The following is a 23,191-nucleotide window of genomic DNA, read 5'->3' as shown; positions in this document are numbered from 1 at the left end:
TACAAAGGAGTTCATAAGACTATCATCTGATTTCTCAAAGGAAACTCTACAGGCAAGGAAGGGCTGGAAAGAACCATTCAAAATCATGAAAGCCAAGGACCTAAATCCAAGATTACTCTATCCAGCAAAGATATCATTTAGAATTGAAGGGCAGAAAAACTGCTTCCCAAATAAGGTAAAGTTAAAGTAGTTCATCATCATCAAGCCCTTATTATAGGAAATGTTAAAGGGGCTTAACTAAGAAAAATAAGAAAAGATCAAAAACTAAGAACAGTGAAATGACAACAATCTCCCAACTATCGACAACTGAATCCAAAAAGAAACAAAAACAAAAACAAACAACTAGAACAGGAACAGAATCCCAGAAATGGAGATCAGAGGGGAGAAGGAAGGGGGATAATGGGGGAAAAGGTACAGGGAATAAGAAGCATAAATAATGGGTACAAAATAGACAGGTGGAAGTTAAGAAAAGTAGAGGAGATGGAGAAGCCAAAGAACTTATATGTATGATCCATGGACATGAACTAAGCGGCTGGGGAGATGGGTAATGCTGGTGGAAGAGGGGGTGCAGAGTGGAGGGGAATAAAGGGGAGAAAAAAGTGGGACAACTGTAATAGCATAATCAGTAATACACATATACATATATATAAAATGGGACTTCATCAAACTAAAAAGTTTTTGCACAGAAAAGGAAATCATCAACAAAATAAAAAGACAACCCACATCATGGGAGAACATATTTGATGATACATCTGATAAGGGGTCAATATCCAAAATTTATAAGTACCTACAAAACTCAACACCAAATAAAACAAATAACCTAATTAAAAAATGGGCTGCTTTCCATGCATCCCTTTTCAAAAAGCTACTAGGAGATGTGCTCTACTAAAATAAGGGAGTAAATCACTTGTTATATATGTGTGTCACAATAAAACATTACCTCAAATAATAATAATCTATAATAATAAGTGAGGAAAAGTTCCAGAATAGTGAAGATCTTAAAAAGACAGTAAAAGGAGATTCCAAAATAAAACTTGTACAGCAGGTTTAGGGAATAACATAGCCAGATTATAGGCCAGAGGATTCAGAATAATGATGCTGAAAGCACAAAATTAATGGAATATCTAATAATTCTGAATCCATTGGAAGGAGATTAGAGAGCTCTGGAAACAGAACACTGAAAACTAAGCAAATGAACAAGAAACAAAAAAGGTAATTATAAACCACAGGGAAAACACAGAGTTGTGCAAGAAAAGAAGAATTATTATGTATGTATGAACAGTGTGGTCCCAGAGTTATGATAAACTAAACATAGATTACTATCTAACCAAATTTATGATATAACTAGTTGGGCAGAATGGGGGACTTGACAGAAGGGGTAGGTGGGGCTAAAGTAGACCTAAACCCTCTTCTTCCATACTGTGAGGTCATTGGAAAATGTTTAAAAATAAAAAAATCATGTTAACTGCCATCTAAGCCTGTTATTTAAGAGATTCGGAGTGAGTATCAAGAACAATCAACTAGTGTAGTTGCCTCAAAAAAGTGGGAAGCTGGTGCTGCTGGGACTGGAAGATGGCTGTGTTTCATAATAAACCTTCTAGAACCGATGGCCTCTTTAAGCTCTGTGCATGTATAACTTTAATAAAAATAAAAACTAAAGTAAAAGGAAAGTGTAACACAAGTTTTTTACTTAGATTTACTGCTGCAAGAAATAACGCTTTGCACTAGGCCTAAAATGTCAAATATGGGTGGATAGTGATATATTTTATCACTTTATAAATAGAAGAGTTTTCCATGTTTGCACTGTCATCAAGTATCAGCTCCAGATTCGGAGCCTAAACTTAGCAATACCGACTTTTTTTTTTCCCTATAGAACCAATGAACTGGAGGACAAGAAAGAAAGCATCAAACCAGAGAGCAATTTTTTCCCACAACTCTGGAATAGTGATTTTCAACCTTTTTCACCTCATGGCATACATAGACTAATTACTAAAATTCTGCAGCACAGCATCTGACAAAACAATATGTATAATTTTGATATATTCACACTGGACAGCAATTGCTGTATTGGCTGTTGTCATTTTTTAATTTTACACCCTAAAGGAAAAGAGGTAAGTGCCCCTGACTAAATAGGTATTGCATGTTTTAAAAGTTCTTGTGGCACAGCAGTGTGGTTGAAAATTGCTGCTCGAGAGGGAACTAAAACATTGTTGATGCTTCTGTGGTCTCTAAAGCGAGAGCTGTGATCATTACCTCATATCTACCTCTTCCTTACCTTTCCTTGACCAGCATTCACCACAACAAAAATATTTCTGTCCTGTATTTTTTATTTCTGGTTATGGACCTTTCTTTTCTGCATAAAGACCCTTTAACACTTCTTGTAAGTCTAGCTTAGTGGTTGTACACTCCTTAACTTTTTGCTCATCAGGGAAAATCTTTATCTCTCTTTTAATTCTGAATTATAACCTTGTTGGATATAGCATCCTAGGTTGTATATTCGTTTCTTCCAGCCCTTTAAATACTTCCTGTCATCTCCTGTCCAGTCAAGTTGCTTCTGAGAAATCAATGGATAGCCTTATGGGGTTTCTCTTGTGTATGATTTGCTTAATTTTTGCTGCCTTCAGGATTGTCTGTTTACCTTTAACTTTTGCCATTTTAATGACAATATGTCTTGGTGTGGCTCTCCTTGGGTTCATCATGTTTGGAACTCTCTGTGCTTCCTGAAGTAAACCTGGATGTTTGTTTCCTTCCCCAGATTAGGAAAGTTTTCAGTCATTATTTCTTCAAATATTCTTTCTGCCTTTTTAAATCTCTTTTCTCTTTCTGGAATCCCTATGATACAAGTGTTAGGATACTTGATGTTGTCCCAGAGATTCTTATACTATCCTCATTTTTTAAAATTATTTTTTATTTTTCTGTTGTGATTTGGTGATTTCCACTATTCTGTATTACAGGTCTTTAATTCATTCTTCTGCATTAAGTAATCTGCTGTCTATTCCTTCTAGTGTATTTTTCCTTTCAGTTATTATACTCTTCATCTCTGATTGGTTCTTTATTATACTTTCTCTTTTGTGAAGTGCTTTCTGATTTTCTCTATTCTACTCTCAAGTTTGTTGAGCATACTTATGGCTGCTTCTTTGAATTGTTATCAGATGATTTACTTATTTTCCATTTCATTAGGGCTTTTCTCCAGGGTTTTTTTTGCCTTTTCCTTTATTTGGGGCATATTATTTTGTTTCCCCATTTTGTCTGACTTCCACATTTGTTTATATGAGTTAGATGGAATAGCTAGTTTTGAAAAAGTGGTCTCCGTGTACTGTGTTGGGTAGTTTTGGTAGGTTGGCTGTAGTTGGAGCAGTTGCATGCCTGGAGTGCCTGGAGTGTCACCTGGCCTGAAGGAGTAGGTTCCAGGTAGGGCAATGTGGTGTGCTTCTACTTCCTTGCCCATCTGATCCTGTGAGAGCCTTATATATGCATACAGTTGTACCTTGCTAAGTTCTGCACCCTCTCTGAGTGATGCAGACTCACATATGCCAAGTAGTGCCCCACTCCCTCTGCACTGGCATCCCTGAGTGTGCATCCACTGTTGCTTTAATTGTTCACAACAGCAAATACTTATCTGATACCTCCTGAAAATAAGGGGATTCAGGAAAGTTATCTCATTGAATCCTACAGCAATCTAATAAGATGGGCACTGTCACCCTCATTGGCCAGCAACTGAGGGAGTTGACCAAGATCGTACAACTAGCAGTGGGGAGAGACTGAGATCTGAATCCAGAAAGCTTGAGTCTCAAGCTCCTGTCTCTACACACTATGCTACAGTGCCTCACTGAAGACAAAGATGAAAAGCAGACACCCATTTATGAAGACCTTCTGGAGATTTTCATTTTTCCATGACTTTAAGCTGTTAGGTGTGTTGGAGATGGTAGCCAAAGGAGAAAATAGTTGCAGGACTACAGCTCAATTTGAAAATATACTGCTTTAAAGAGATTCAAGTCAAGCAATCAAAGCAGAAATGAGTTTCCATAATGACAATAAATAGGAATGTGAATATGGTTATGGTATGGACATATTGTAAGAGAGAGTCACTTGAATCTGAAACTACACTGTTTAGCTAGTTTAGTTTTTAAAAAAAACACCATTGCAACACCTATATAGGTCACTGTTTGGCGATTTAATTTTTTTCTCCACAAATGAATACACTGTTGTTTGGGGGCTAAGTAATTCCCTTTGCTTCTCAGTAAAGGGTCTACTCTCTTGAGATGGAGACTAGCAACCAAGTGACTCAGACCCAGAACATACTTACTGGATGAGAGGAACATGTTAGCACCTTTGCATTAAAATGGAGGCTCTTTGGCATGTGTTGGCAGGTGTCATCCAACCCAGAGTGGGGAGACATTGATGAGAAGACCGTGCTTCCTTAGCACATTGTGAAATGGATGCAAGGGAGAAAGACAAAACATTCTGGTGAAAACACCAGAACAGGGGTCCTGGGAGAAAACCAACAGTGAGTAATTCTGCCCTTGACCTCATTAATCAATAATACAGATGGTGCCAGTTACAAAAGGCCATCTGCTGGCAAACTTCTCCATAAATTAAAGCCAGAGGGTCTATTTTACCACTACAGTTCTAGGAATCCCTCCCAGGTGGAATTTCATCTTGATTAGTTTTTTGTTTTTGTTTCTGGAGTACATTTTGCAGTTTTCTATTAAATATGCAGCTTCAGTTTCCTTCTTATAATTTCACTTAGTTTCACAGTGGCATAATGCAAAAATGAACAAACAAACAAGCAACAAAAACCCTTATACTTCCAAAACAGAGGAAAACATTCTCCTTTATTCAAATGCTGAGCGATAATCTTTTAGAAATCTGACTCCTTGGTAGGCTGTTATGATAAAATTGTTTATAGATATGTATAGCAAATCTCTCTCTACAGCTATTTATAAATGATAATATACACATATAATATGTATGAAGATATATAGTGTACATATAATACAATATAATATATGATATTTTTCTTGATGAAAAATGAAATTTGACATTGCTGACACATTTAAAGAAGTAGATACCCTCAACTTGTGATCAATTTGCCTTTGAAAAAGTTAACTATTGAAGTAGTCAGAACACTATAATAGTTACATGACATAAAACAAACTGCTAAAATCTCAGAGAAATGTTATTTCACATAAATTTCATGGAGAAGGGATTTAAAAAATCTTAATGTAAGCTTCATTCCAAGCTTTGGAGCTGACACATTTCCATAGCCAATTCTCATCTCAGAAAAGAAAACCACACAACATATAGAAAGAATGGGGCTCTGGGATGTCCCCCAAAGAACTCGAGTTGCAGTGGCACTAGGGTTCAAAACAGGTGATGGTCTGAATTGAGTTTCCCTCCAATGGGGAAGTTTTAGCACTACTGTCCGTTCATTATTCCAGTACACTTTTTAAATGTTTCCATTCTGGGAAAATTCACTAAAATACAAATGGCTCCTGCTTTCTAGAGGTTTATTGTCAAAAATGTAATAATCAGACCACGTAAAAAGACAACAATATGATTTTGCAAAATACAATGAACTTCTTATTCTTTTTTCAGAATTAGCCAGCAGCACATGTACCCAAGGAGATGGAGCAGAACCTGTGGATGTCCCTGCAGCCTAGCTGTTGTGAGCCCACATGGACACTTTTAGAAACAACCCCCACTCCTAACTCCATCCAGAACCCTGAATTCCCTCCTGTGGCTCTTGGGAAAGCCATTCCATGCTTTCTGGGTCTGGGACTCTGCGGTTGAGATGCCTTCTGCTGAGCACACTCCAGGCTGCCCCAGGCCTTGTGACTGTGGAGCAGGAGGGGCAGCCATCACATATCCTATCTGAGCAAGGCTGTTTGCTGCATCCTCTGTACTCAGAGTCTGAGCACACCACCTGCTGTTTGGAGTTCCTTTCTACAGAGGAGCCCCAGGGCCAGTTACTGTTCGGAGGCCAGAATAGATGGTGGCGGGGGGCCTGAGTCTTCAGGGTATCCAGCTCCCCTCTGTCCCCAGCCCTTGCCTTACTTCTCCTGGGCTCCTGGGTCTGGGGCTTTTGGTGTGTCCTGGGGCATTGGCTGTTGGCCTGAGTGGGGGGAAGGGGTTTTCCTTCACTCATGTGCTCTTCTGAGCCTCCCTTGGGGCATGCCTTTCACCTCTGCGCTTTTTAGCTCCTCTCCTTCCCTGACATAGGGGCAAGAAGGGGCAGGGCCTCCCAGCATCCTGCAAAGGTAGCCTCAGGAGCAAAAGATGGCCTGGCCTATGGGCTCTGAACTCCAGAAGCTACAGAAGCTGTGGGTTAGTGACACGGCCACCTCTGGGCTCATCTTGTGGCCTATGGAGACATAGAGGAGCTTGGTTCTGTGGTTGTGACTCTTCAGGGTCATGCCCAAGGTGGCCCCAGAGCCACCCATCATAAAAAATGAGTCTCCTCCAGCCAGCAGGAGGCGATCTTCTTGTAGGGCATTTTTCTCCAGCCCGTACACCTACAGGAATTGCTTGGCCACCCTGATGTAGGGCAGGTCTGTTGAAAATGCCCAGGTGGCAGGACACACGAAAGTCTTAGTGGTGGAGCACTCCATTTCCATCCACAAAGATGACCTGGGGCACAAGGCTGGGCTCCTTCTTTTGCAGCCACTGCACTGGGTCCACTAAGAAGGGCACCTCTCAGAAGGCCAGGAAGTCCGACAGGTAGAGGGGCTGTCAGGCTATCCATGTGGCAGTCCTCTTACACCAGTTCCTCTTGAGCTTAGAGGAACTAAGCACCACCAGCGAGGAGCAGTTTCTTGACACTGTAGACCTTCACAAAGGACACATCCACGCCCTTGGCCCTCTGCAGGCCGTTGAAGGTGGGGTCCCGCTGTGACGCCTCAGTGTCTGGGCCCACAACACTGGGCTTGCTCCCTGAGAGCAGGCTCACATCCAGTGGGCAGACTGGCCCAGCCCCGCCCCCCCCCCCCCCCAGCTGTAGGGCTCAGCCACAGGTCCCATCTTACCCATGTACCCTCGGGGCCCCTCTGACTTCCCTGTCCCTCTGTGACCCAAGACACAAGCCCCTGCTTATTAATCTTTGCAAACATGAAAACAAGTTAATGTTTTAAATTTTATTTTTCTAAGAAATCTAATTTTGAGTTCTAGTTTTACGTGAAAAAAGTAAGTGACAACTAGACAAGCTGCTACTAGAGAGATATTTAAATAAAATTGAGGCTCATCAGTTCAATGCATACATGCAAAAGCTTTTCATTGATCATGTTGAACAATAACCACAGATGCTCTTAATGAACCGAATGCTGTGGACTCAGAAGTGTCTTCTCAATCATCCATAATATTATGTGCACTCGTTTTCATGTTAGATGTAAGTTGTTGCCTGCTAGGTCTTTAAAATATGGTAGCTCAGAGTGTTCTCACACCTATCAGAGTTCACAGGGAGTCAGCTCTGCCTTAGGGAGGAAAATACTGGACTGGGCCTGCTGTGCTCCCTTGGCTTACTCACTCAGGGAGTAGAGCCTGCTTTCACCACCAGGCACTGCTGCAGCAGCACCTAGCACTGCATTTAGCAGCACTAGGTATGAGTCTGTTGAATAAATGTGGTGTACTTAGGATAATTTTATATACCTGGATTTGATACTTTGGATTCACTCAGAAACAGACCCTGCTGGCACATAGCTTATTTGGGAGATGATTCTAGGAAGCACTGTTAGGAGGTGGAGGAAGTGAGGCAGGGACAATAAAGAAGTCACAGCAGGGGTAACTGGGGTACAATCCTGGTGGGGAGCTCTGAGAGGCCATGTAGAACATGCATCTCCCTTGCGGGGGTATTTATCCACCCACTCCCATTCATTGGTTGAGGGTTACACTCAGGAGTGTTAATTCCCTGGATCTTCCTGTCATTGAGGAACAGTGACTAAGAAGAATCCTGGTCAGGGAAAGGCAGGTTCTGGCAACTGGAGGTAAGGCCAGAAGGAACTGAAATGGTAAAGGCGAGGGGTCACAGGCTGGGAACAGGCAGTGTCGGCTCTACCCCCACACATGATTTACACAATAATCCAATAATCAGATAAACATTCCCTGTCTGTCTCCCTCTCCCCACCCCATCTCTTTCTCTTTCTCTCTCTCTCTCTCTCTCTCTCTCACACACACACACACACACACATACACACACACACAGTTTTTTAAGCTTAATCCAATACTATTTACATAAGGTTTGAAAGTAGAGCATACTAAATGATGCTGTTGTAAGTCTAGAATAGTGGTCCCCTTGGGCCAGGGGACAGAGCTATTCCTGGAGGCCAGGACTTTTCTGTTTCTTGATCAGGGTCCTGGTCTGGAAGTGCTCAGTTGTGAAAAGTCATTGAGCTGTACTTATGGGAAGTGTACTTTTCTGAATATTGTGGTAATTAAATAAAAATGTTATTTAAACAAAACAAAAATGCAATTACAATGTTAGTTATGTGTCATTATCACATATTAATTTTAATAGTAACTATTCTATCACAACTTGCAGTTGACTTATTATTAAAGTGGCCAGATGAAATACAAGACACCCAGTTAAAATTTCAGGTGAACAATAATTTTAAAATATAATTATAATCTCAAATATCACCTGGAAAATATATTTGTTGCTGAAATTTAACTAGGTGCCATATATTGTTATCTGCTAAATCTGGTAACCCTACTTATTAGATTTGGGGTGTTGGTTAAGATAACTATTTTGTCTTTCTTTGGATATACACAAAATAGGAAGTTTATTGATTCTAGAATAAATACTCTTTTTTTTTAAAGGCAGAACCTAGCATTGTATTTAGATATTCACTAAACTGTTGGAATTGAGAACCAGACATATGTAATAAGCCTCCAAAATTAGATCCTGAAAGGCACTTTCTGCTTAGAGCAAGCAGTCATGGAATAAGCATGTAAACAAGCTGGCTTCTCTGTACCACCAGAGCTGCACCAGCTCTGCCCTCTTTTGTTAACACCAGCCAGAACCCCTGTAGGTCTAACCCATGGTTTTTCTATAGGATACCCTGGCCTACCTGGGAATGCTGGAAACATCTTAAAGAAATCATGGTGTTGAGGAGAAAGAAAAAACAACTTTTAAAAGCTGCCATCTGAGGTGATGGCTTCTCTGTTCTCATGCCATACCCCAAAATACAGTAAATAAGCAATCAGAAAATGTTCAAGTATGAAGGGATTTTCCTCCTCCTCGCCAAAAGCACTGCTGTCTGAAGAAAGCTGGTTTCTCTATAGCTACACCAGCTGTTCAGAAAGGTCTTTGGACCTGGTTTTGAAAATAAAACAAAGTTAAAACCCTGGGAGGAGTTATTGTGTACTGTGGAGTACTTAGTCTTTCTTATAGAGAAAAAAAAAAGAGTTATCTGGTACCAAAGTGTCCACCCTACAGACCCTCAGGTACTGCCCTATGACTTATCTGTATGACATCACAAGGGTGCCAAGTGCCTGTTTTTCTAGAGCTAGGAGTTGGTGGTTTGGCTAGTGCTGAAACTATGCATAGGACTTGTTTACTAAATAAAAACCTTATTACGTATGTTCTCCAAAAGACAGCTGAGTAAGTGGAGAGAGATTTGATTTGGTGCTGTTTAAGAGATGGCAATTAAGAGCATAAGCACCAGGGAAACAGTTTAATGGTAACTGCCCTTTTTTTTTTAACGTCAGGCTAGAGCTCCAACTGGAACTTGTGTTACATGCAAGAATGACTGAATAGGGAACACTCCCTGACAAAGAGCTACATAATTAAAAATGGACCATGTTATAGGGATGATAAAGGGAAAGCTTCACATCCATAACAGAGCTCGAGACATTACAATTCATGCTGACAGGGCTGTGGCATTGCCAGAGAGAAGCTGTAATGGAACTACAAATACTTTACATGCACAATACAAGGAAATTTTCAGTATTTGGTGAACAAGTCAATGCAATTAGAATTTTAGGGGGTTGGGTGATAGGGCACAAAATTTCAATTTCAAAGCATTATTTACTACAGTTTTGTTGGTTTGTTTCTAGGCAGTTACAGGGATCACCTATGTGAACAATAATGGTGAACAAAAAAACCTAGGGACAGAATAGCAAGCCAAACTTACAGTCCCCCACACAAGCTAAAATTCATGTCATTGACTAGAGTGACTGCGACTGAGCAGGAGCTGAAAAAGAACAGGAAAATTTAGGAAGAAGGGCCCTTTCCCTTAGACCATGAAGGCTTCTCTGTAGCCTACGCCAACAAGTCTGGGGAGAAAAGACTAACACTTTCAATATTTAAGCTTTTTGGGTACTTCCCATGGGAAGCTGTTCTTACTAAAGTGGCCGTAAGCTGCAGTCCTCTGATAAATTGGCTTCTTCAGATCCAGATCCCTGACAATGACCCAGGGCAGAGGTTGAAATTCTTCACAACCTCTAATAGCTCTCTCTCACTCTTCTGAGGTTCCATAATGGAAAATGGAGATAGACAATGGATGGGAAACTCCAATAGCATAGAGACCTGACAAGAACCCTTCTGCACAAACCTCCTTTCACAAGGGATTTTGCCACCCAACGAGCAGCATAGGCAGCAGAACGGTCCACCTTGGTATGATCCTTCCCTGAAAAGGCACCTCCTCCACGAGCTCCCCAACTGCCATAATGATCCATAATGATTTTCCAACCAGGCAAGCCAGCATCACCCTGAAGCCCACCAATAACAAATCTGCCACTTGGCTGTAGATGATAGATTGTATCCTCATCAAGGTATTTTGCAGATACAACGGCTTTGATGACTTTCTCCTTTAGGGCATCCCTCATCTCATCAAGACAAACTTTTTCATTATAATGAACAGATACAACAATTGGACTCTGTATGGACTCTGATAGGAATCACAGCACCCTGATCCTGCATATACTGCACAGTCACTTGAGTTTTAGTATCTGGGAGTAACCAAGGCAAAGTGCCATGGCGGCGCAGTTCAACCTGTATGACATTGAGCTTATGTGCTAAGACGATGGTTAAAGGCATGCATTCCTCAATTTCATCACTGGCATAACCAAATATTAAACCATGGTCTCCTGCACCAATGTCTTCCTCATTCTGGTCAAGATGAACATCATGAGCAATATCTGGTGATTGTTGCTCCAAGGCCACTAGCATATCACGTCTTGTAGTCGACCCTTTGGAAGAATCATCATGTCCAATGTGTTTTATGGTTTCATGAACCACTTTCTGGTAGTCCACAGCAGCTCTGGACATAATTTCCCCAGCAAGAAGGATCACTCCAGTTTTAGCCAGTTTCACAAGCCACTTTGGCATCAGGATCCTGCTGAAGGTGAGCATCAGGGACAGCATCACTGATCTGGTTACAAATCTTATCTGAGTGGCCTTCCCCCACAGATTCTGAGGTGAAGAGGAATGTGCCCTCCTCGGTGAACGCCTTGTGGAAGCTGTTGAGCTGCTGTTCATGTTGGTGTTGGTGACAGTGGCGGTGAGTGAAAGTCATGTTGAGGAAAGAGAAAAGGGAGCAGCAGTGAGGCTACAACTGCGAAATGCGCAAGCCAAGCACCGAGTTCAAGTCAGGGCAGAAGGTGCAGAATGATATGGAAAAAATACTCTTAATACAAAGGAAAAGCTGAATCTTTTCTGTATTGCTTATTTATCTCAAGCTGGATATTGATTGCTGTTTTATTCTGGTTGTTTGGCTTGCTCAGCTTTTTCCCCCTCTATGTTTCTTGCTAACTGCAACAATTGTCACCATGTATATTATACTTTTAGGGGTAGGAGGTTTTTAACAACACCAAGACTCTTGGCTTCTCATGGAAAAATCTGAAGACTTGGCAACCTGGGGGCATCCTCATGTCACTGTGGAGCTGTCAGGTCGACCCTCCACCGAAAGGGGGATGAAAGGTATGGTGGCTCTCAATCCATCTGGCGAGGCTGATAAGAACTCAGATGGAGGAGGTTGAAACTAACGGTGAAACATTGTTTGGGGCTATCTGTAGATTTTGATTATGTGAGCTTTTGGTTTCATCCATTATCATGGAGAGAAACTCAGCTGTATTTATAGCTTTCCAGAAAGCATTAAAGTGGCTCACAACGTCTTTTGCTTATCTCAGCCTGATAAGTACAAAATGGGAGTCATTCCTCTGAGGGCTGTGAGATGGTCTCCACATCCTGCTATTTAACCATGTGGTCCAGACCCCATTCTCATCTTACTGTATCAGAATCTGTGCCTTAACAAGACCCCCAGGTGACTCATGTCCATGTTGCAGTGGGAGAAGTGCTGGCTTAGAGGATAGAAGTCCCCAGTCTGAGCCACCTGTGTAAAACTGAAATATAAACAGCAAGAGACTGCTGAGGTGGCCTGCAGCAGTGGGCATGTGGGTCTGGACATGATGCAGGGAACATGAGAAGCCACTTAGGACCTTTGCAACTGGGTGTGTTGGACCTGAAGATGCCAGTTAGAAGCACTGCTTGTATGGGAGTTTTCACTTCATCAGTTTTTAGCACCAACCCTGCATAAGATGCTATGGAAATCATCCCTTTGTACAATGTACAGAAGTGTGCCTAAAAAATCCCTGCTCCCTTCCAATCTCTCTACTCCATCCCCTGCAGAGGCAGTATGAAGAAATGCAAGTCAGAGGGTGCTAAATTTATTTTTTAAATTATGCCATTCAGTTTAGTAGCCAGATACATGCAAGAGGCAAATATATCCTCATTTTATTGACCAGGAAACCCAAAAGGACAATCTCAAGCTGGAGGGATCATTTCAGTGTCCACCATCACAGGGTCTCCAAAATGGTGTGGGCCTTCGCAGTGTTTGAAGTGTTGATCTATCATATGAGTTCAGAAATCAGATAGCTGGACCATGTATTTGAGTTTAGGTTTCTGCAAGTAAGACTCTGGATAAAATTAAACACATTATTACATTAGAATTCGGTGTCTATATTATTAACAGATGCAGAAAAACTGATGTTTTCTATGCTGTCAGGAAACTGGTAATGGAAACATGGGGGGCAGATGCTTCATTTCCCTTTAGTTTCTCTAAAAATTAGAATGCTGAAGATAAAGGGAATAGAAAAACAAAAGAGCCAGCTATTTTTCAGTCCACAGACTTGGATATGGATTTACAGGTGTCCTTTTCATACCTTGAAAGATCCATGTTTCTCTGGCTTCATCAAGTTAGAGGAGAGAAAATGTGGATTGTGTAATTTTAAAATTAAGATTTTTACCTACTATTTGACCAAAAAAATGGGATTTTTGCAATGTCAGGAGGTAGTTTACTTATAAAAGAATACGTGTTCAAAGGAGATGTTGGAGGCCACCAGCTGTGGGAGCCGTGTGGGTCAGAAGGGAAGCACCTGTCCCCTCTCAGGGGCATTCAGTGATACTAAGGAATACTAGTTGCTCTGTCTGTGTGGCTCATCCAGCTCCAGTTATTCTGTCAGGCAATCTATTTTAAGTAATTTCTGTGACTTGGGGTAGGGAGAGCAGGTGATGTGCATGAATCAATTCAGCAGCCAGGGCCAACTGAACACAAGAACATTTCTTTAACTTGTGCTTGGAAGATATTATGTCCTTCCCCTAGCATTAAAGAAATTGAGAATTAAAGCACAGTAACACACTTGTAACACATCTTGGCTTGGCATAGAGAACTGAGGGAATTGTGGGGCTAAAGCAGCCAGTAATACCAGCCAGCCAACAAAATCCCTTTCCCTGAAGAGCCAACAGCTTTTAGCCAAAAACATAGGGAGAAGCTATCTCCCAAGTAGTTATATTAATTTTTCACTTTGCAAATGACCACGTAAGTGGAGAGTAGTTAGTCCTTTAGCTATTCATAGGATCAGAAGTGTAATCAAAGTGCAGTGGGGAAAGAACAGTGTCAGGGGTTATGTACTTTCACTGTGAAGAGGAAGCTTAGTAAAGAGGTGGCTTTGGGTGATCAGGATGGATGTGGGGTCTCACCCCTTCATTCTGCTCCCTCCTCCCCTTCTCCCACTGTTCTCCCTTTCCAGAGAGCTTGGCCTGGAGGTCTAAGCATCTCCCCAGCTTCACTCTTCATGTACTGTGTGATCAGGAGCATGGCCTATGTTCTCTACCTGGAATGAAAATATTTACCCATGCCAGCCCCTCAGCAATGTGTAAGGATCCATGTAGAAATGCCTCAGAAGATTTTGGGGTGTGTGTACATGTATGTTGTATATGTACACATTTTTAAATAGTACCTTCACTTGTAGCACCCCATCTCATTCCTGTGAAAGAAAAAGCCTCTCTGAATGGCTTGGGGCCTCCAGAGACCCAGTAACAGGCTGTTTCCCAGGATGTCATCACCTGTGATGGAGCCCCTCCCTATACCAACCAACATCTTAAAATTGGTTCTTATGCGCCAAACATGGTGCCAAGCACTTCACATTTTCTTTACATCTTTTAATATTCCCATTTTACAGATGAATCAACTAAGGTTTAGTGAGGTTATATAAGTTGCCGAAGGTTTACAGTTTGAAAGTGGTCAATGTTGGCTGCCTACTGGAAGTTTTATGAAACACCCATGCCTAAGTCCTCCCCTCCTCTGCTCCCTTCCAGAGATGCTGAGTTAGCTGATCTGGGCTGCACCTTGGCCATTGAGATTTTTCAAAGCTTCCCAGGTGATTCTAACATCTAGCAGGGGTGGAGAACTCTGCCCCGTCCTGCTACGATCCTGTAGGCTGAGGGATCCAGATAACCAGAAACGAGAAGCTACCTGGCACTTTCCAGTCCCATGCAACATGGAAGGAAACTCTGTGTGTATGAGATTCTGAGAAATAGCAACAAATTTTATATATTCTTTATGAATATTTTAGAGTCCATACACTAGTAGTGCTTCCATTCATCACTCTGTTTATTAAGTAGCTCAATTTGTTCTAATACTTCTTTTGGATTTAAAATTTATTTGGAAGAGTCACATCAGTATAAAGCAAGAAGGGTGGAATTGCTGGATTTAACTCTATAGCTGGAAAGACTCAAAGGCTGGGGCTGCGATCATCAGGTTTGTTCACTCACATGACTCAGCTGGGATCTCAGTTGGGGTTCTAGCTGAACCCACTCATAGCCCCTCACTGTGGTCCGGGCTCCCTCACAGTAAGGCAGCCTCAGGGCAGTTAGATAACTTAAGGAGGCGTCAGGGCTCCCAATGCAGGTGTCCCAGAGAATAGGCAGAAGCTGTACTGCCTTTTATGACCTGGCCTCAGAGGTCAAATAGCTTCATTTTTACTAAGTTGGAGGACTGGTAAAATCTAATTGTTGTCTGGAGCTTTTAAACTGGATAGAAATATTGGCAGAAAAATTTTAATATGTTTCCCTTCAAGTAAAAAAAAGCCTTAAAATAATAAAATGTTTAAAATAAAATTTCCTCAGGGTGCATTGTTGTCTAAGTCACGCACATTTATACAAATTACCTCCAATCTTGGGAGACACAAGGGTAATAAATTGAGTTTTCATAAATATCTTCCTATTTCTATCTGATTTTTAATGAAAAGTCTGCTGAAATTTGTAGATTTTATATAACACACTTTAAAACATAAAAGTGATAATTATGGTTAAAAAAATCAAGCAGTATAACAGTATGAAATCTTCTGCTTCCCCTTTTCTCTCTTCCACTCCCAGTCTTCCTCAGCAGAGGTAATCACTAACATTTCTGCTGTTAGTTATTTTAGGTTTCACAGACTAACATGAAATAATTTGCTCTACCTCTTTGTCTTGGTTTCTATATCCCTCATTATGAAGGGTGAGGAAACGACACACTCCTCCTAGCATTGCCATAGCAGGATGGCAGAATGGAGAAAGACAACCCTGGCCAGGATTCCTGAGCTCAAATCCCAGCTCTAACACTGCTAGTTGTATGGCCTTGGGGAAGCTATTGTTTCACATCTCTGTTCCTCAGTTTCTTCACCTTTAAAGTGGGAATAACAATAGCATCCCCTGAAGGGTTATTATGAGGATCAAATGTATAGATATATGTAAAGAGGTTTAGAACTCTGCCTGGCACATATTAAAGTTTACACACAGTATAGTAAATGTTAGGTACTGATGTTGCTTCTCTTCTCGCTTCCTCTTCCTCCTCTCCTGGATATTTGAGTTAGTTCTTCCAGGGATTATCTCAGAGATTTTCAATGGGTATGTGGCAAGAATTTTTAAAATGTGCAATACCTGACTATTTAGTCAGGGGCACTGACCTCTTTTCCCTTAGATTGTCAAATTGAAAAAGACAACAGCCAGCACAACAAGAGCTGACTGGTGTGAATCAATCAAAATTATACTTTTTTTGTCAGATCTGCAAAAAATATAATATATATTTTGTTGTATTACAGAATTTTAGTAGTTAGTTTATATGTGCCATGAGATGAAAAAGGTTGAAAATTGCTGGGTTATCTTAATGAATTTATCCTTAAGAAAATTAAATTGCATATATTGAAAAATTAAATAGTACTTGAGTCTATAATGAAAATCAAATGACCTAACTCATCCTTCCTACTTCCCAACATTATAGACTTTTAATTATTTTCATTTTTTGTTCTTTTAGTTCTTATTTCTATAATGTCCACTACAGGGATCATAACTCTTTCTAGATTTATTCACTTTGGACGTCATTTATTGAATCCCACTATAAAAATGGAGATTTAGCTCATTTATATTATTCTCTACATTTTCTTTCATTCCTAATATTTCAAAGTTTTATCATGAGGGCTGATGTATCTTGGAAGTTTTCCTCTCTATTTCATTTTCCATTAGCTTTTGGGACTATTTCTTAATTCCATATTAAGAAGGACAAGAATGTTTACATCTCCATCTCCAGCCACTTCCTCATTCCACCTCCTACTTTGAAACTTCTCTCACATATAACTTGATTTTCACACTGTCAATATTAAAAACTTTTACCTTCTATTCTATCACCATCTTTTAGTTGTCCATTTTACTTATAGGTTGAGTCTAAATGTGAAAAAACAATAATAGCATTTATATTATTACTATTAGTGAGTGAATATTGTTCACTGGAGAGCCAAATAATGTGCTAGAAATGTAACCTTTTATTAGTTTAATGTCATGACTCATTTGTCATTCAAAAGATAATATTCTTATGTGAATATAAAATGCATCTGTTATCTTAAACATCATCCTTTAAAACAACTATGCGATATTTTAGTTTGCATTACATAGTCACAATACCTTTCTTGTGTAGTCTTGGAGTTGGAAACTACATTTCTTTCCTTGCTGGGAAACACAATAGGTGCCTTCTTCTTCAATAACAACATGTGAAGACACTTATATTTTTTATATGACTTGCAATTAATTCTATTCTTCTTGGGGAACTTAGAATCCTCTTCCTTTGAAAATTTGGGTCATTTTCTTTTTAGGTCTGCTTGTTCAGCTGGCTTTTGCGATTTCTTTTCATTGGATTTAAGTGTTAAACTTACCAACTCCTTTTCTAGATTTTACCCTCATTTTGTTGAAGTACATTTTTTTAAATATGTTTATTTAGGAGTTTAATGGGTTAATACAAGTCAGGCACTTAATACAGTATCCGGTACCCTAAAAACTGTCAGTAATGATGATGATGACAATGACAAAAATATTATCACATAGGATCCAGGAAAGGAGCAAACTTGCACTATGTTTAGGAAATTAGCTTAATCTTTACATTTCCCCTTGTCTATCTATCTATGAGGAAAATAAAATTATACTGTCCTAGTTTTATTCTAATAAAGTTTTGGTAAAATCTTTCACTTCAAGTCAATGAGTTGAAATACTATATTTTCTGGATATAAATTAAAATAAACTTAACAATTTCTTGTATTGTTTTCATGCTGAAAGTGAACTAGGGTCTCATACAAGAACATTCTCCTGGAACTTTCAACTTCTCCAGTTGTTATCAGGGGCTCCAAGACCTGTGTGGCAGAACTCCTTGCAGTAACACAGGCTGTCTTCCCTCTGTGGTCCCACACCTAACATATTGTAAAGCTGTGCATCTTCGACTTTTGATCCTGCCCTGAGAATTACTGTAGAACTAATGGGGAATCTTCTACTTGCTCTCACCCACTCTTTGAGATGTGGTTATTTGTCATTTCAGGCCCCAGGTCTGAAATCATAGTTCACTACTTCCTTGTGCTCTCCACTTTGTACAGAAGCTCCTGTGCATCTTTCTTTCCTCAGTGTGTGGTAAAGTGGCTTGACAAGACACTAGGGTGCTCATTACATATGTATTGAATTATGCAACTTTTATTTTTATTTACTGCTTACTATATCTTTTACTCTAAATGCTCTTAGATGTTTCTAAACGGAGATGTGCCTATTTTGAGGAAAATTTCTCTGTCATATTTTTAAAAACATCATGTTTACTCTATTACAGTTGTCTCAATTTTTCCCCCTTGTCCTCCTCCACCCACCCCCCTAACCCCCCACCTGCTCCCACAGTCAATTTCCACATTGTTGTCCATGTCCATGGGTCATTCATACAGTCCCTTCCCCTTCTTTCCATCACTGTCCTCCTTCCCCATCCTCTCTGGTCACTTTCAGTCTGCTCCATGTTTCCATGACTATGGTTTATTTTGTTCATGAGTTTATTTTGTTGAATAGATTCCACTTATAGGTGAGATCATATGGTAATTGTCTTTTACTGACGGGCTTATTTCACTTAGCATAATATTCTCCAGTTCCATCCATGTTATGGTAAATGTTCCTTTTAGAAGTTCCTTTTTCTTTTCTTTTTTTTAAAAAAACATTTATTTATTTATTTTTTCAAATACATTTGTCTCTGCCTACCCCCCACCACTTTCCCTTGCCCCCTCCCTCTTTTCCTCCCTCAGCTCTTCCCCTTTGGTTTTGTCCATGAGTCCTTGCTATATGTTCCTTGACTTTCCCCTTCCCTTCCTTTTCCCCACTCCACCTCGTTTTTCTTTTAAATGCACATTGATTTTATTTCTTTTAAATGTCAAAGTCCATTATAAAATATTAAAAGTTTAAATCCATTATAAAGTCTCAGCAATTAAAACAACATGACACCACCACAGAAATAATCAAGTAGATCAGTGAAATAAAATGAGCATTCTAGAAACAAAAGTATATATCTGTCTAACAATGTAATATATGATTAAATTGATATTTCAAATCAATGGGGAAAATAAGACTTATTCAACAAATAAGGTGCATGGATCAAAATTACTTGAAATAGAACAAATATAGAGTCCTATTTCACACATTATACAAAAAATATTCAGGTGAGTTAAAAATCAATATGTAAAACCTAACGAGTTTTAGGAGAAAATACAAAATAATATTTTTCTTACCCTGAAGTAAAATATTCAAACCCAGAAGCTATAAGGTGAAATATTGATGCTATGACTATATTAAATATTTAAGACTATAGAGTAATATACATATAAAATAAGTTAAAGGACAAGTAATAGAATAGGAAAGTATTTGCAATATATCTAAAAATGGGTTAGTAGTTTTTTTTAGGGCAAAAATTCTACAAACATTTAATCAAAAAATGGATAAAAAATACCAAAAGTCATTTAAAGCTTTATAAAAATAATAGAAATAGGCAAGAAATATACAAAAACAGGTTTAGTTTCAACAAATAATAAAGGAACAATTAAAATAACACCCCATTGTTTCAATCAGATTAGTAAGTATTAAAAATATTGTTTATATCAAGTATTTGTGACTCCTAAAGGAAGTGGGTATTCATAGATTCTTTTTTTTCATCTTCTTGAAGAAGTTCCTTTAGCATATCTTGCAATACTGGTTTGGTGGAAGTGTATTCTTTTAGCCTTCTTTTGTCTGGGAAACCCCTTATTTTGCCTTCCATTTTAATTGAGAGCCTTGCTGGGTAGAAGCAGTCTTGATTTCAGGCCTTTGCCTTTCAATCCTTGGAATGTTCCTTGCCATTCCCTTCTGGCTTGCAGTGTTTCTGTGGAGAAGTCAGCTGCTAGCCATGCTGGGGCTCCCTTATATGTTACTACCTGTTTCTCCCTTGCTTCCTTTAGAATTCTCTGTTTGTCTTTGATATTTGACATTTTAATGATGATGTATCTTGGCGTGGGCCTCATTGGGTTCCTCCTGAATGGGACCCTCTGTGCTTCCTTGACTTGTGTAACTTTTTCTCTCCTCAAATTGGGAAAGTTTGCCATCATTACATTTTCAAACAGGTTTTCTATCCCTTCCTCCTCTTCTTCACCTTCTGGTATCCCTATTATATGGATATTATTACATTTCAGGTTGTCCTGCATTTCTCTGAATGCCTCTTCATTCTTTTTGAGTCTTTTTTAATTTTCTTGCTCTTTCTGGGAGCTTTTTTCTACCTGATCCTCCAGCTTGCTGCTTCATTCCTCTGCCTCATTGAGCCTGCTTCTGATTCCTTCTCCTGTGTTCTTCAATTCAGAAATTGTATTCTTCATTTCCTGTTGTCTCTTATTGATAGTTTCTATATCTTTTTTCATGCTGATGTAGTTTGCAGTAAGTTCCCCATAGTTTCTCTGTAGTTTTTTGTAAATCTCTCTGAGCTCACTAGGCTCATGGAGCTTCCTTAGAACTGTTGGTTTGAACTCAATATCTGACAGTTTACTTGCCTGTATATCATTTAGTTCTCTTTCTGGGGACTCCTCCTTTTCCTTCAGTTGTGGGGTGGGGGGTGTTCCCGTGTCTTCCCATTATTTGTGAGACATTCTTTTTTGCTTCTTAAATTGATTCTTCTTGATTTCCTAACTTAGTGGTGTGGAGTTCTAGGGCAGGAGACTGCTGTTTTTACTTTCTAGATCTGCCTTTGATGATGTCAGATGTTGACCCTATATTATCATAGGCAGTCTGAGACTTCCAGGGATCTACTCTCTGTGGCTGTCTCCTTCAGTTGTTAATCTAGTCTCTCTGCATTCAGCAGCCAGGCTTAGACACCACAGGGTGGAGCAGAGTCCCTCCTGGGAGCACAGTTATTGGGTCCTCTCATGCTGCTGCCGCTCAGGGGAGTGGTCTCTGCTTGAGCAAGATGGCTGCTGCCACATGGGGGAGGAGTCCGCGCTGGGATCCTGCTGACTACTCTCTCAGTTCTCTCTCCAAACCCTCCTCCCCCAGTCTCTCCTCAGGCGTCTCTAGACCACTCTGCTCCTGCCTTTGCCAGAGACCAGGGTAAGTGGCTCCAAATAAAATTTTATGCTTTGGCCCTTTAGAAGGTTCCTTGCATATCCAGCTGCCTGTCTCTGGCAGAGAACAACCTGCCGCTTTTTGCAGCTGATTGTTTTCTGTGTACTTTCTGGGCTCTGATGCTATAGGCTGGAGATCCCCATTTATGGTTTAGGCCCTGGTCATCTCAGGTGGATCCAACTGGCCGTTTCAATATCCTTCTAGGGCTGCTGCCCTTGGGCGCCCCGCCTGCCTTCTCGACTCTCTACCACACACCTTACCAGTTAGGTCGTGCTAAAGCTGATTCTCCTGTCTGTCCGAGGTTATAAGGCTCCTCCCTCACTGTTGTTCAGTTGTTTGTTCCAGGTGATTTCTCCACAATTTAGCTGTAATTCCATATTTGTGTTGGGAGGAGGTCAGTATGACTTCCATTCACTCCTCCACCATCTTGATTTTCCCATGAAGTACATTGTTAAGTACCTTCCTACAAAAGGTTAAGTGAGAGGTAAAATTCTGGAGCTTTTGTTTGCTGGAAGATATTTTTATATTGTCTCCCATTTGGTTGTTAATTTAGCCATATTTTTTACTTTGTCCATCATATTTTCCATCACTTTTTCTTTCTGCTCTGAATACTGAATGCTACTACTCTTCCTTATGTCTCTCAAGTTTCTATTTTGGTTATCACCTATCACCTATCCATTTCAGTGTTTCAGTGGTTTTTTTTTTTCCTATGAGACAAATTTTATTTAGCATAGACAGTCTCAATATTCAACACAAAAAGTTTACAGAGGATAGGAAGTGCATTAATAAAAGCCAGGTTTTACCAAAATAAAAACAAATATTTTTGATTGAAAAATATTATTGATTCAAAATGTTTTGCACTTGGATGATAATCTGCAATAGCTTATTCTGGGCACCTACAGATCAGAGGAAGAAAGAGAAGAAGAGATTGCTTTAAGAAGACCTCAGTCTCTAGCTGGTATCAGAGAGGTCAATAGAGGTCACCGAGACCAGCTCCTTCTTGCTCTTTGCATCAGTGCACTCAGCTGGCACTGTTCACAGTATAGAAGATAATACATACTTTAGGGGGGTACCCAGGTCTATTAGCTCCTGCCTCATGGCTTCTCCCAGGTAAAAGATAGTGTTTTCACTAGCATTTTCCTCTTTGTACAGATTTAGGATCTGCTTGTATAGTGGGGCTGTGGGAATGATAACTTCATCAATATTGCTGTTTTCTGATTGACCTGCCATTTTCTCTAGAGCAGAACTGAGCTCTTCATCCTTCATCCTTCTTTCTGAAAAGTTCTATGTTTTTATTATCCTCAGTTACTTCTTGATCTAAATGGGTAACCATCTCTTCCAGTTCCTGGTGATCTTTTCTCATGTCTTGCTTTGTTTGAAAGCATTGAGCTCTGCTTGGGTGTGATACATTTCCCTTTCATCTGCCATCTCAGTTCGTCACTGAGATGAGACTGCTGAGATGAGAGAAGCTTGGACGGTGTCCTCGTTGATCGTGACATCCCTTCTGGGACCAACATTGGTCACAGGAGGCTGGGAAGAGTACTGAAAACTTGCTGCGGCATCAGTTCTTTTAATATATTTTATATTTTGAAAGTCACATTTAAAAGTTTTAAACCATTTCTTTTAAAAAAAATCTTATTATCTTTTCATTGTTGTTGTTCAAGTACAGCCTCCACTTTCCTGCCACAACTTTGCCCTGCCCCACCTCCCACCCTCAATCCTTTCCCCCTTTGGCTTTGTCCATGGGCCCTTTAGACATGTTCCTTGACTACTCTTCCACTTCTTTCCCTAGGGAGAGGGGAGGGCGATAAACAATTTATTTTTTATTGATCCTCCCTTTTATAAAATACCATCCAGTTCTGGTTTTATGGTTTCATCTCTGTGAAACTGTTAAAGATACTAATTAAAATTTTTAAAAGTTCATTTCTATTACCTGAATTATCTTTTGTCTCTTGGTAGAGAATTGTTTTGTCTAAAATACCACATGATCTCACCTATAAGTGGAACCTAACC

General features: G+C 40.0%; 1 protein-coding gene and 1 pseudogene across 1 annotated transcript in view; both read right to left on the bottom strand.

The window, feature by feature from the left end:
- Positions 1 to 23,191, bottom strand: part of SLC24A3 (solute carrier family 24 member 3) — a 545,985-nt gene that overhangs the window by 64,590 nt on the left and 458,204 nt on the right. The gene's annotated exons all lie outside the window — the stretch shown is intronic.
- Positions 6,267 to 10,821, bottom strand: LOC129070580 (endonuclease V-like; annotated as a pseudogene).

The sequence above is a fragment of the Pteronotus mesoamericanus genome, unplaced genomic scaffold (genome assembly GCF_021234165.1).
Source record: "Pteronotus mesoamericanus isolate MK-2021 breed Mesoamerican mustached bat unplaced genomic scaffold, CSHL_Meso_final contig_25, whole genome shotgun sequence".
Taxonomy (NCBI): Eukaryota; Metazoa; Chordata; class Mammalia; order Chiroptera; family Mormoopidae; genus Pteronotus; species Pteronotus mesoamericanus.
This window is presented reverse-complemented; position numbering and strand designations above follow the sequence as displayed.